Source organism: Palaemon carinicauda, chromosome 21 (genome assembly GCF_036898095.1).
Source record: "Palaemon carinicauda isolate YSFRI2023 chromosome 21, ASM3689809v2, whole genome shotgun sequence".
Lineage (NCBI taxonomy): Eukaryota > Metazoa > Arthropoda > Malacostraca > Decapoda > Palaemonidae > Palaemon > Palaemon carinicauda.
In genome coordinates this window covers 14,488,838-14,501,965 of record NC_090745.1, presented here as the reverse complement: position 1 = coordinate 14,501,965, position 13,128 = coordinate 14,488,838, and the positions used below count along the sequence as shown (strand labels likewise).

Genomic DNA, 13,128 nt, shown 5'->3' with positions numbered 1-13,128 from the left:
TTCCGGACGGTCACAAGCTCTTGTCTTTGTGTGATTTCGCCTGGGGCTCTGATCCCGAGGTCGTTAAGAGAATCCAGACATTAATGTATCAAAAATATATATGGCTTATTTGAATATGTACATGTATATATACATATGTAAATATAGATTTATGTTTAAGAATGTATATATATACATACATATATATATATATATATATATAATGTATATTTATGTATGTAGGTTATGTATATACATGTATGTGCATATATATATATATATATATATATATATATATATATATATATACTGTGTATATATATATATATATATATATATACTGTATATATATATATATATATATATATATATATATATATATATATATACTGTATATATATATATATATATATATATATATATATATATACTGTATATATATATATATATATATATATATATATATATATATATATATATATATATACTGTATATATATATATAATGTGGCTACTTTTGCACAAGTAAAACTCCAGATATCAATGATTGCACAATGAAGGTCGTTCCCCAAAATGGTTGTGCGTCAGAATAATGGAATAGAAGCGAAGTTGTTTATCACAACTGAAAAAATATTATGATTGTAAAATCTGAAGAGAAGGGTCATGTTGTAAAGCCCTAAAAGATGGTTGTGAAATGTTAACTGGAAATGTCTTGAACATTTCAGTGTGGACTCAACCATTCCAAGAAGTTAAACATTCTGAATAGAGCATCACAATGACTCTCGGTGGAAGTCATTCAAGAGAAATTCCGTATTCAGAATATCATGACAATGAAGTTTTAGGCGAGGTTAAAAATTTGGAAGTTTTATTTATTCATTTGTGTTGCATGAACACCAATGATATAGTAGTAGATATGTAAAATAAAAAAATTTTCTCCAGTAGTAAATAAATATAATTTTGAAAATATTTTAATGTTTGTGCATTTTATTTCGCAGGTTGTAATGCCAATGCAAGAGATTCTTAGTTTTTGGACATCATAGAAAAACCAATTGAATGTAACTTTCAAGTTCACCAATGATCGGGAAATGAAATATCGACCCAAGATCCACAGAATATTATCAAAATACTGAAAACATTTCAGAAAAGGAAATCAAACCAGAAACACACTTAAAGGTAAGTATTTTTTTTTTTATTTATTTAGTGGTAGAATTTCTCTTCCAATCTTCAAAATATCGCTAATAAAATAGCTAAGTATTTGATTGAGACACTTTTCTTCAATAAAAGCAAACCAAATTTAACTAATTTTTTTCTATTGTTGCATTTGTTTGATTATCAAATTTCTAGAAAATATATCTCATATAAAGGCTAAAAAGTTAAAATATTTGAATATCCTTCACCACACACACATATGTTTTTATATGTTGTCCAAATTTGGTGATAGTTGGCCTGATGTGAGGATATGATTGATGGTCGGGGTATTTCCTTGATAATTTCAGGACTGGTCAGTTTTAAGGCCCCATTTGACCAGATTTTCACCTGTTCTGGCCACTCCAGCTCTAGCTCTGTGAGGGCATGGGGAGGGTCACATCTGTGTGAGCACTCATATCTCTCTTAAATATTTTTAAGTTGTCATTTATATAACGGGTCGTTTACACTAGTATATTATACGTTATACATATGTATATTAATTTTTAGGTATGTGTATACACTTACAATATGATATATTATCATCATCATCATCTCCTATTGACGCAAAGGGCTTCGGTTACATTTCGCCAGTCGTCTCTATCTTGAGCTTAATCAATACTTCTCTATTCATCATCATCTACCTCACGCATCATAGTCCTCAGCCATGTAGGTCTGGGTCTTCCAACTCTTCTAGTGCCTTGTGGAGCTCACTTAAAAAGTTTGGTGTCCTAATTTCTCTAGGGGTGTGCGAAGAGTTTGCCCAAACCATTTCCATCTACCCCTCACCATGATCTCATCCACATATGGCCCTCGGGTAATTTCTCTTGTAGTTTCATTTCTAATCCTACCCTGCCATTTAACACCCAATGTTCTTCTGATGGCTTTGTTATCAAACCTACTAAATCTTTCATATTCTTTCATTGTCATACCACGACTCGTGCCCATACTGCTTTCAAGAGACATTATGCTACTTAGAAGGAATTAAGTTTAAAACTATTGTTAAATGTGGAAATTGAGAAAGACTGCATATTTAAACATAAGTCTCTGTTCAGGAAACAGAATGAAGACAAATACTGAGCGTGGATAAATATATTAATATTTTGGATTTCAGTTGGTAATTAAGATGCTGCAAATTATTTCATAAATGAAAAGAATTCCCATATATTCCGTATTTACGATTATATTTTTCGTTAACTACTCTTGCATCCCATTAAAGCTAGAATAAATTTAAAGTTTTTTATGAGACCTGGACGTCCAAAATATTTATGCTTTTTGTGGCTTGTTGGTAACTTCTGTGCCTGGTGATCGCCAGACTGGGTTTCGGTCCCGCTCAAACTCGTTAGTTCCTTTAGTGTCTGCAACCTCCCCATCCTTGTGAGCTAAGAATGGGGGGAGTATGGAGGAGCCTATAGGTCTACCTGCTGAGTCATCAGCATCCATTGCCTGGTCCTCCTTGCTCCTAGCTTTGTGTGGAGAGGGTCTTGGGTGTTGATCATATGTATATATGATCAGTCTCTAGGGCATTGTCCTGCTCGATATGGCAATGTCACTGGCCCTTAATTCTGCCATTCATGAGTGGCCTTTAAAACCTTCAAAAACTGCTGTACATCGCATAGCCAACAAACTGACATCTAAGGTCATTGACGCCGGTAACATTTAATTTATGTATACAAAAATAAAATAAAATAAAAGAGTATTCAATTAAAATCATAAAAGTTGAATGTCATAAAAGTTAAATAGTTTTCAGAAGACCTGCTTCTGAAATAAATCTAAAAATGCCACTTGCATGGTAGGACACATCATTTCCAAGAATCTTGGCAAGGATGAACCTGCCACCCTCACCTCGAGCCTCAAACAAATATCTATTCCTTAAGTTGTTATAATTGGGGCATTCGGTCAACAAATGCCTTACTGTTAGAGGTAATAAACAGTCGTCACAATACGGTTGGTGTTGGCCCTTCAGCAGAAACTCGTGTGTCAACCGAGTGTGACCAATACGGAGACGACAAAGAGACGTCTCCCATTTTCGGGGCATCATATTATACCTCCAAGGAGATATGTCATTTGTTACCTCTCGCATTTTATTCCCATCTAGGCTATCCCATTGCTGTTGCCATTTATTGCAAACCAATTTCTTGATGTCAGGTAAGAAATCATTACAGGGAATGGGATACCTTCTTGGCAGCAACTCGGATGCAGCCTTCTTAGCCAGTGAATCTGCCTTCTCATTCCCAGACACACCTACATGTGCTGGAACCCAACAAAATCGAACTGTTATACCTCTCCGTCCAATAATAAAAAGCCATTCTAAAATCTTTAAAACTAGAGGGTTATTAGAATTAAAAACTTCTATAGCTTGAAGGACACTCCTTGCATCACTAAAATTGTAAAATTACCCTCCTTCTCCAAAGTTATTTTCTCAATAGCGGTTAATATGCCATACAGTTCGGACACGAGACTTGAGTAATTACAGATTATTATTATTAATTATTATTATTATTATTATTATTATTATTATTATTATTATTATTATTATTATTAGCCAAGCTACAACCCTAGATGGAAAAGCAAGATGCTAATGGCCCAAGGGCTCCAATAGGGAAAAATAGCCCAGTGAGGAAAGGAAATACGGAAATAAATAAATGATGAGAACAAATTAACAATAAATCATTCTAAAAACAGTAACAACGTCTAAACAGATATGTCATATATAAACTATGAAAAGACTCATGTCAGCCTGGGCAAAATAAAAACATTTGCAGATTTAAAGTTACCAGAGCCAAGATGCACATCGACTGTGGGTTGTAGACCTTTCATATATGTGGCCCATTGTATAACGAGCTCCCACTTGACGTCAGAGGGACTGTTGGTATATAAGCTTTCAAGAAATTGATGTTCTATATTTATTCTTGTTTTATTTTTCTGAAAATCCTTTAAAGCGAAGATTTGACAATTAACGCAGACTGCGCTGTATGATTCTCTGAAGACCTTAACGTTGTTAACGGCAAATAAATGTCGTCTCAAAACTCTTGCTGGGTGTGACAAGACAGGTATCATCTCACAAAGTGAAGTAAAAGATAAAAAAGTGAACTATCTGCATCGATTGTTTTCGTTACAATGACCTTAAAGTAAAATCAGCATTGTTGTCCAGTTTAAATTGTTTCTAAAATAAAAAAACAACAAGGTAACACAGAATACCTTTAGCGAAGACATGATCTCGGAGATTTACTAATAATATAATAAGTTTCAGAGAAAAAACATAAAATTTATCTGAAGAGACAACCAATGGGAAAAAAGTAGACAGAAGTGTCTTATTCATGTCCGTTGAAACTCTGTATATATAAAAGATCTATTTTAATGTTCATAAATTTTTTTTTCCCATTACTACTCTTGTAGGTTGTTTATTTCCATTATTTCCATATTTCCTTTTCTCACTGGGCTACTTTCCCTGTTGGGACCATTGGGGTATAATATTAAAAAGTACGCCAATATTTCAATGGGTATAAATTGCCATAAACTAAACTGAATAATAATAAAACCACATTTGGAATATCGCTCCCTCTTGTCAGTTAGTGAGAGCGACCCTTCTCCCTCTGTGATTGATTTCCGCAACATTCCAGGCATCGTTTGCCACTTCCAGCTGGTCTGTACCTGGGAGGGAGCTTGGAAATATCCTCCCTTCAACGTATGGGGCAGAATTATTTATTTATTTCGCTTCGGTAACGTTTCAAAACGTCATTTGGATAGTTTTATTCACATTGCAGCCGTTTGAAAATTTGTGTTTTCAATGAAATTATTCTTTATTCAGAAAACACAGATTGCAAAGCATAACTGCTTCAAGTAATAACTCGGTGGAAAGCATTGGAAATTGAGTAGACTATGTCTAGTTACTTCTCTTTACTTTAAAGACTGTTTTCCCGTTCCCGTTTGCCGTATACATTAAGTATTTAAGAGCATAGCACAGTTTAACCGCCGCCGCCAAGATTAGTCTTACGATGGCTGCTGTTTAAATGTCATATCCTGATTATCGAAGCACCTTGCAAAACGGAAATGTCTTAATTTCTTTTTAAGTCTTATTTTCAGTCCTTCGATGCCTATTGGACTACTTAAATAGCATTAGGGTGGCATACATAATAAGTGTTTCTCAACCTTTGATGGTCCATGCCCCCCCTCCCCCCCCCCCTCCTCCCGCTTAGTTGTACTCTGCCCTTCAAAAGAAATGCAGATTTTGTTTTATGTTGTTTACTCAGTCACTAGAATTATAACTCAAGTAAAAAAATTTGCTGAACAATACAATTTATGAGACAGTTGCTGCCCAGGCAAACCTAACGTTTCTGTAATCATTGGTGATGAGCCTCTGTGGTCTCCGTTTTCTCTTTGGAAATTGTGGGTAAACTCAGCTACCTTCTTTACTCTGTCGTAGACACTATCCCGGTCTAAACACTAAAAAAAAAAAAAAAAAAATCAGGCGAATGGTTTAAAATAAAATAAACTTCCTTTATGGCCGGAGTCCCGTCACCTAAATTATACATTCCAAGCTTCTTCATTCTGAATTGCATTTTTTTCGGCGTCCACTCGTGGCCCCCTGTTGCGAGAGGCTGCTCTAGAACTAGAACCTTCATTAGAGGTAGTTACAACCCAAAATTTCCTCCCCCGTCGTTGTAAAGGAAGTCGGCTCTATCGTATGCTAGTCTCTCTCTCTCTCTCTCTCTCTCTCTCTCTCTCTCTCTCTCTCTCTCTCTCTCTCTCTCTCTCTCTCTCTCTCTCTCAAATATTCTAGTAGTAGCAACCAAAGTAGTAGAAGTAGTGTTAAAATTGCAGCAGCTACAGCACTGTTCATTTCTTCATTACTTGTTTTCATTTCATCCTGCTCGGTTGGTTAGCATTTTTGCACAGGGAAAGTAAGGGGGTTTAAATAACCGTTGGGATCAGGAAATAGTCTAATTTAAGCTCTCATGGGACAAGTTACTGCTTCTATCCCAGGCATCAATTTCTCCGCATTATAAGGGTGTTATGCACCACACAATTATTATTATTAAAATTGTTATATCATTCCTCTGTAATTCCCACACTCCTACACACGACCTTCCCTTTGTAGATGGAAACCATTTGGCTGCTATTTCTCCACGTGTGGCGCATAGGCAGAAGAGCAGGTTCTCCCTCATGAGACCTGATGGGAAGGGGAAACGCGAGGCCTATCTCTGGCACAATGAGGATATTTGGTTGTGCGTTTTGTTTTTATTTTTTAATGAGAAAATGAATAGCAGAAATACATTTTATTTAACTCCTAGCAGCAGTAGTAGTCGTAGTAGCAGCAGCTAGAGAGAGTGAGAGAATGGGTGGATGGGTTGTGGATCTGTAGGTAGGAAGCCGTTACTATGACAATTGACTGTCAAACTGGCATTACCCCACCCGTGGAAATTCTAGAATCTGCCACACTTTCAACAGACTTCATGCCGCTGACACACGAGTATATGTTCAATGATCAGTTCTTCACTGCTGGCTTCGACTTCCATACAACGAGGGGGGGGGGTGGTAAAGAAAATTTGGATCGTGTGTACATCTTGGCTTCAATAACCAAGTATCTTAGATATTTTTTGACGTCCAGTTCTGATAACTTGAGTCCTGCACATATCTTTACCTCTGCGCAAGCTCTAATAGACAGTCTGCGTAATTCAATTCGTATGGGAATAATACTTTCTCGGGGTAGAACACTTTCTTAATAATCTTTCTTTTGTTTAATATGTTTTTGTAATTGGATAGGTTGTAATAGTTATAGTAGCCAATCCTGGTAATAACACAATCATAAGTTTCTTTACAGAATATTCATGCAGATGGCTCTACAAAAATAATGTTTCTAAGGTGATATCCACCGATTCTTGCTTCATTATTTATTTGAGATCTGAGAGAGAATTCACATTTGGGACAAGTTCTCATTGGTATTTATTTGGAAGTCACGCAAGTTTCTTAATTTAGTTTCTTTCCTACCACCATGAACTTAATTTTATTTCAACACTAGTAAGCACGTTATATCATCAATGACATTTATGGAGAAGTAAAATTGTGTATAATATGCAAGTAACTTGAACTTCATTTCATGTGTTTGTAATACTTTTGATATATATATATATATATATATATATATATATATATATATATATATATATATATATATATATATATATATATATATATGTGTGTATATATATATGTATATATATGTGTATATATATATATGTGTATATATATATATATGTATATATATATGTATATATATATATGTATATGTATATGTATATGTATATGTATATGTATATGTATATGTATATGTATATGTATATGTATATGTATATATATATATATATATATATATATATATATATATATATATATATGTGTGTGTGTGTGTGTGTGTGTGTGTGTGTGTGTTTAATTCTTATTACTTTCGTTATTAGCATCGGATCAATCGCATTATTTTTCATAGCTCCCTTTATAATAATCCTTTGCTATATATTCATATCTTGTTAAGCTTATTTCTGTGTTTGGTACAGCACCAAACTGTCACGGAATATCTGTAAAAGATAGACTTATTTCATTTAAAGAATTCTAGAAATTTATTAGCCAGTTCTTGATCGCTATATCCAGGGAGGTTTTTTTTTTTTTTTTTCTTTTTTTTTTTTTTTTTTTTTTTTTTTACTACACCATTTAGTGGACAATAGAACTTGTTCCATCAAGTCCGTTGCTGCTTCGCCGATTTATTTTCGTAGTGTTCAGTTTATTCCTACTTAAATAGGTGATTATACTGCGCATCTTTTCCCTCTTTCTCCAATGTCTCGCCATCAAACCCAGGAGATCTTTACTTTACAATTATAGTCTTTTCCATCAATGGGCGCCATTATTCATTTTGATTCACCCTATTGTATACAGTTATTAGGCAATCAACCTATGTTAGACCCCAATAAACGTTGGTTGCCATGACTGCAGGAATTGTTAATGCCATCTATTTTTAAGTAATTTCATAAAAAATATACATGGAGAGGGATTTTATTTCTAAAGCGTTTTGTCTTTATCACTGTTTTTCTGCAAGGGTAATAAAAAGGTAATAAGTTACGTGTTTTTGATAATACTAAGTAATTTGTTCATAATACTTGGTATGATACTAATTGTAACAGGATCAATACCATATGGTTTTCTTGAAGTTTTGTCACTTGTGATCAGATTGCACGCCTGCATATCAGCAGTGGGGGGAGGGGGGGGGGGGTTGGATAGGTGGGAGTGGCAGAGAGCAATAAAAAGCGTGAACGAGTGAGGGCAGGCATTGACCATAATGAAAATGTGCGTCAGAGCAAATAGCTCTCTCTCTCTCTCTCTCTCTCTCTCTCTCTCTCTCTCTCTCTCTCTCTCTCTCTCTCTCTCTCTCTCTCTCTCTGTAAAGTAGAAATGTTGCATCTTCATAACTTCAATCTCATTACAAATTCGTTTTGTTGAATCCTCCTATGAATTAGCTAATTTGCCTCGTCTTGTTTGCCCAGTTATTTCTCTTGAAAAATCTTAAAATTACTTATGTATTTTTTACTTATGCATTTTTTCCGCATTGTGAAGTTTCCCTTTTAGAATCGTAGCCTTCGTAGCTCATAGTACTCTGCTTCACCAATCATGATTGTAACCTCAGTGATGATGATGATGATGATGATAGCGATAATGTTATTAATAAAAAAAATCAGAATTAGTAATATTAATATTGATAATGCTAATATTGACATTTTTATTAATAACTATATTAATAAAAATAATACTGATCGCATGGAAAAAAAAATATTTTGACGATCATGATGGTCTGCTTAAATTCCATAGCTTGAGGTAAAAGGATAATGGTCTTTTCTGGCCTAAAATTAGGCCTACTGTTGAACACGATAATTTTAGCCTTTAGGTAACAACCCACACGTGTGATGGAAGCATACGTTAATGCATATTTACAAAGTACGAAGAATAGAAGTAAAAGTCATGGTACATGGAAAAATATTCATGGAATCTTACAATTGTTTTGATTTTTAATGAAACTTTAAGTAACACTATCGCAACGGAAAGTGAAAGTTGATTTTGCCATTGGCGTGAGAATTTAGAAGAGAGAGAGACTACCTTTAAAAATAATTCGTAGCTACAGTATTTTTATAGTTTATCCTAAAATCATTCATGGTTATTTGTAAAGTTTATCCTAAAATCGTTCATAGTTATTTATAAATTTTATGGAAAATAATTTGGTCCTTAGAAGTGCAGCTCAGTTACACCATAGTTTTGTCTTTTATTTTCTTATATGTATTTTAAGAAATTATTCTTATAAGTACTATGAGTTACTTTAAAGTTTTCTGTTACAGATCTTCATATCTAGGTTTGGGAGAAATAATCTAAGTCTTTCATGCGTCCAATTGTTACGTTTTAGTTTTGAAATTTCTTATCCAAGCAGTTTGGCATGTTCAATATTCTTCAAGTGCAGTTCAGTTACATTTGAATTTCTCATTTTAAGGTTTTAGGAGAAATACCTTATTCTTAAGAGTAATTATTTTAATTTTTGTTTCCATAATTTATCGATCGTATTTAAAAAGATGAAAACAGTTCTTGAAGTGTGTTAAAATAACGAGGGAAAGACAAAGCCTGGCTCGGTGATGATTATACTGTAGATGCGCTTTTTGAGCTCAAGCCATGGCATCCTGATGGAAGGTTCCTTATTGGTAGCTTCCTTAGGTATATAACTACTAAGATATTCCCAGAGAATTTAACCACAGGTTATCACAGAATTCTAACTTCTGGAGCGAGTATCCTAAAGGTTTCCCTTTAAGACATCGTATATCAACAGGGGACGCATGTATTAACGCGCCACATAGCTATCTGCACCCCACATAGTTAACACTTCAATATGGAGGGGCGGAGAATAGCTGGGGAGCCGTTCCACAGCTATACTCGTCCGTGGCTACTTTTGGTACTCGAAACGTAAACAAACGGGTGCCATTGCTAAATGACGTCACGTCCGTCCTCATCCTTCTTCTAGTAGCTTGCCTTGCTAAGACGGATTTTCCCTTGTGCTTTTACATCGGCTTGCATCTTCGTAATGTCGCTACCTTCAGCCTCACCTTCTTCTGGAAAGTTGAGTACCAGGTCCCAGTATTGTTTAAATAAGCTCTGACCGTAAAGTAACTTTTACTTTTCGAGATATTTTATGTTTTCTGGCAGAGCTGTGCTACTACCGGACATGCCATTTTATGGCGTCGCTGTTATCCTGCATGCGTTATTTAGCTAGCCTGAACAGCTTATTCCGGCCTTTTAACTAATTGATACTATTAGTTATTTAGTCTTCATAGCTAGGAACTTCATATATCGTGTTTTGACGCTTTTTTATCGGTAATCGCCTGACCCCATACTAGATCGCTTGCTTAGCCCCTAGGCCAGAGCGCCTATCACCAGTGTTCATGCATGATATATTCCAGTGATCCTAGGTTAAGTTATGAAGATAGTGGCATTATTTTATGATACTGTTTACTGTGATGCAAGTGTTTTCGCCTTCAGGGACCATATAGGGGATCGGTTTGATAGTGTGCCTTTCTAACCTAACCTAGATGTAGGACCCCTATATGCTCCCTTCACCCCCTGCCTTAGGGCAATCACTCTGTGTGGCCTTGCTCCCCCTACCACGTAAGGGGATCAAGTCCATACCAGAGTACCTATCGCTTCTCTGTCCTCCCTAAGGGAATGATCCCCCCTTAGGGTTGCATCCGAGAATGAGGAACGGCCTGTCCTTCCTCAATTGCTGAGGTTAGGTTACCTGACCTTCCTTGCAATTGCGATACGCCTTCCAGCCTACCTAGCTTAGGGTTTAACATCCCTGCTCTAGGTTAGGCCTCGGGGGGAGCTAGTTCTGTGCCTTGCTTGAAACGGTACCCATGCACCGTTCTCAGCCAGGTTGCCTACCTTAGGCTAGGGAGCGTCCTCCCTTCCTTGGTGGCCGCTTTGGTACAAAGCCTCCCCTATGGAAGACCCTTCTTCTTCTCCCCTCCCCCCCTATCCCTTGTATGGTCTAGCCTATACTTAGGTTAGCCTATACTCATCTGTCCCTTGTCCTACAACTCCTCCTTAGGGTGGAGTGTCAGAGCTATCTTGAGTCCCTGTGTGCAGTCCGCTCTGGTACATATACCCTTCATAGTGTCCTATGGGGTTAGCCACTGGAAGCGTTTTGTCCGCAGGGGTTCTCCCCCCTCTTGGGTGTTCCCTGGCCCTCCCTTGGGCTACTCTGGCACCCGGCCCCCTGCCGGCCCCCTGCCATTGGGTGATAGAGCTAGCCTTTATCATGGGTACACCCATTCAGGTGGGATGCTATGGGGTTCGTATCTTTACCCCTCCAGCCCTCCTTCTGTCTCTTTTCCTGTCCTGGTGCCGGTCCCTTGCCGCCTCTACTGCCGGCAATACCGCCCTCCCTTGGTGACACATTCCTAGTATCCTCCCTAGCCGACAGTCCTCCGTGTGCCGGAGGACTGCCGCCTTCCGTCGGTATACAGCCGATGGCCTACCCTTATACTACCTAGCTTCGGTCGTCCGTCCCTCGGGCCGGCCCCCGGCGTGCCGGCATCCATTGCCGGCGGTCCGGATATGCTATATCCACCTTCCTTATCCTATGACCCTGTCACCAAGCCGGCAGCCGGAGCCCCCGCCGGCGTGCTGCCGCTGTGCCGGCGGCCGCCAACCTGGCATTACTCCTGACTTCTCTGTGTCTTCACTAATGCCAGAAACTCTGCTGGAGTGGCCTGCGGCGTGCCGCCGGTCTGCCGGGGCCTTCTGGAGACGCCAAGAGACTTGCACCCCTTCTCCCAGCTATCAACTCCATGCTGATAGCCCTACACCGCAACCAGATGGCTTGGCTACCCCAATAGATAGGTATTGTCTTATCGTTCTATTAATGGCCGTGCTGTCTTCTTGCATATCACAATTTTCCAGCATGCTGTGTGTATCTTAGCACGGCTGGTTGCCGGAAACCGTTGCCCTATGGGGTCTTCTACAACCCCCCATATTAATGGCCTGAGTGGTCTCAGTCCTAGATTTACATCTTAGGCAATTCCTGCTAGAATTACCTTCTGCCTCCCTGGCGATCCATGAAGAATTCTGCCTTGTGTCCTCGGTCACAAACAAATTGCCTATTGATAAGGTTACAGTAACCAGCTGGGCGGGATACACGGAGTATGTGTCTATCTACTTCATTTCCTGCTCCACTCTCTAACATTACAATGTTATTAATTATTTAAGATTAAGTTAAAGTTAACTTCTTAATATTTAACTTTAGAGTAATATAAGTCATTTGTATGACTTCCGTATACTCATGTTCTCTTTCTCTTACAGGAGTACGTGAAATGTGACCACAACTTCTGTGGAGTGAAGCGCCCGCACTTCTACGGGCACACGGCGTGTAGGACCCACACCCCTTGCGCCAACAAGAAAGGTGATCTGAAGTTTTGGGACCCGCAGCACTGTACAGTCTGCAAGGACCGCCTGGTCGAAGCGTTCGACAATCCTCCTTCAGCGGAGGTTAGGGACTCTTCTCGAGAGAAGCTACGCAAGTGGGTGCGTGGCTTCCAGAAGACCGCCACCGGACCATATCTCGCCACCAAAGACTTGAGGGCCTTGCTTTTCCCGAAGGCATCCCCAGACTCAGTGGTCCCCAAAGATCAGATTCCCACCGTCCAGATAACGGTGGAACCGGATGTAGTCATGGCTCAGTCCATGCACGAGTGCCGTTTGGATGCCGACAACGCGGAACGTGCGTCGGAAGTGTCGGAGAACACGGAGAGGAACCTCATGGGCGACGAACTGGACTATGAGGAAGATCAGGTGGAATACCCTGAGTCTGAGCAGGAGGTCGCTCCACCTTCCACCCCCACACCGACACCTACACTGACGGATGTATCACTCCCGTCTACAT

General features: G+C 38.3%; 1 long non-coding RNA gene across 1 annotated transcript in view; it reads left to right on the top strand.

The window, feature by feature from the left end:
• The first annotated feature begins 977 nt into the window (after positions 1 to 977).
• The window catches only part of LOC137615182 (uncharacterized), a 30,284-nt gene continuing 18,133 nt past the window's right edge, over positions 978 to 13,128 (top strand). Inside the window, exon 1 of the long non-coding RNA XR_011039187.1 lies at positions 978 to 1,151. This is a non-coding gene — a long non-coding RNA (uncharacterized lncRNA). The remainder of the gene's footprint in view (positions 1,152 to 13,128) is intronic.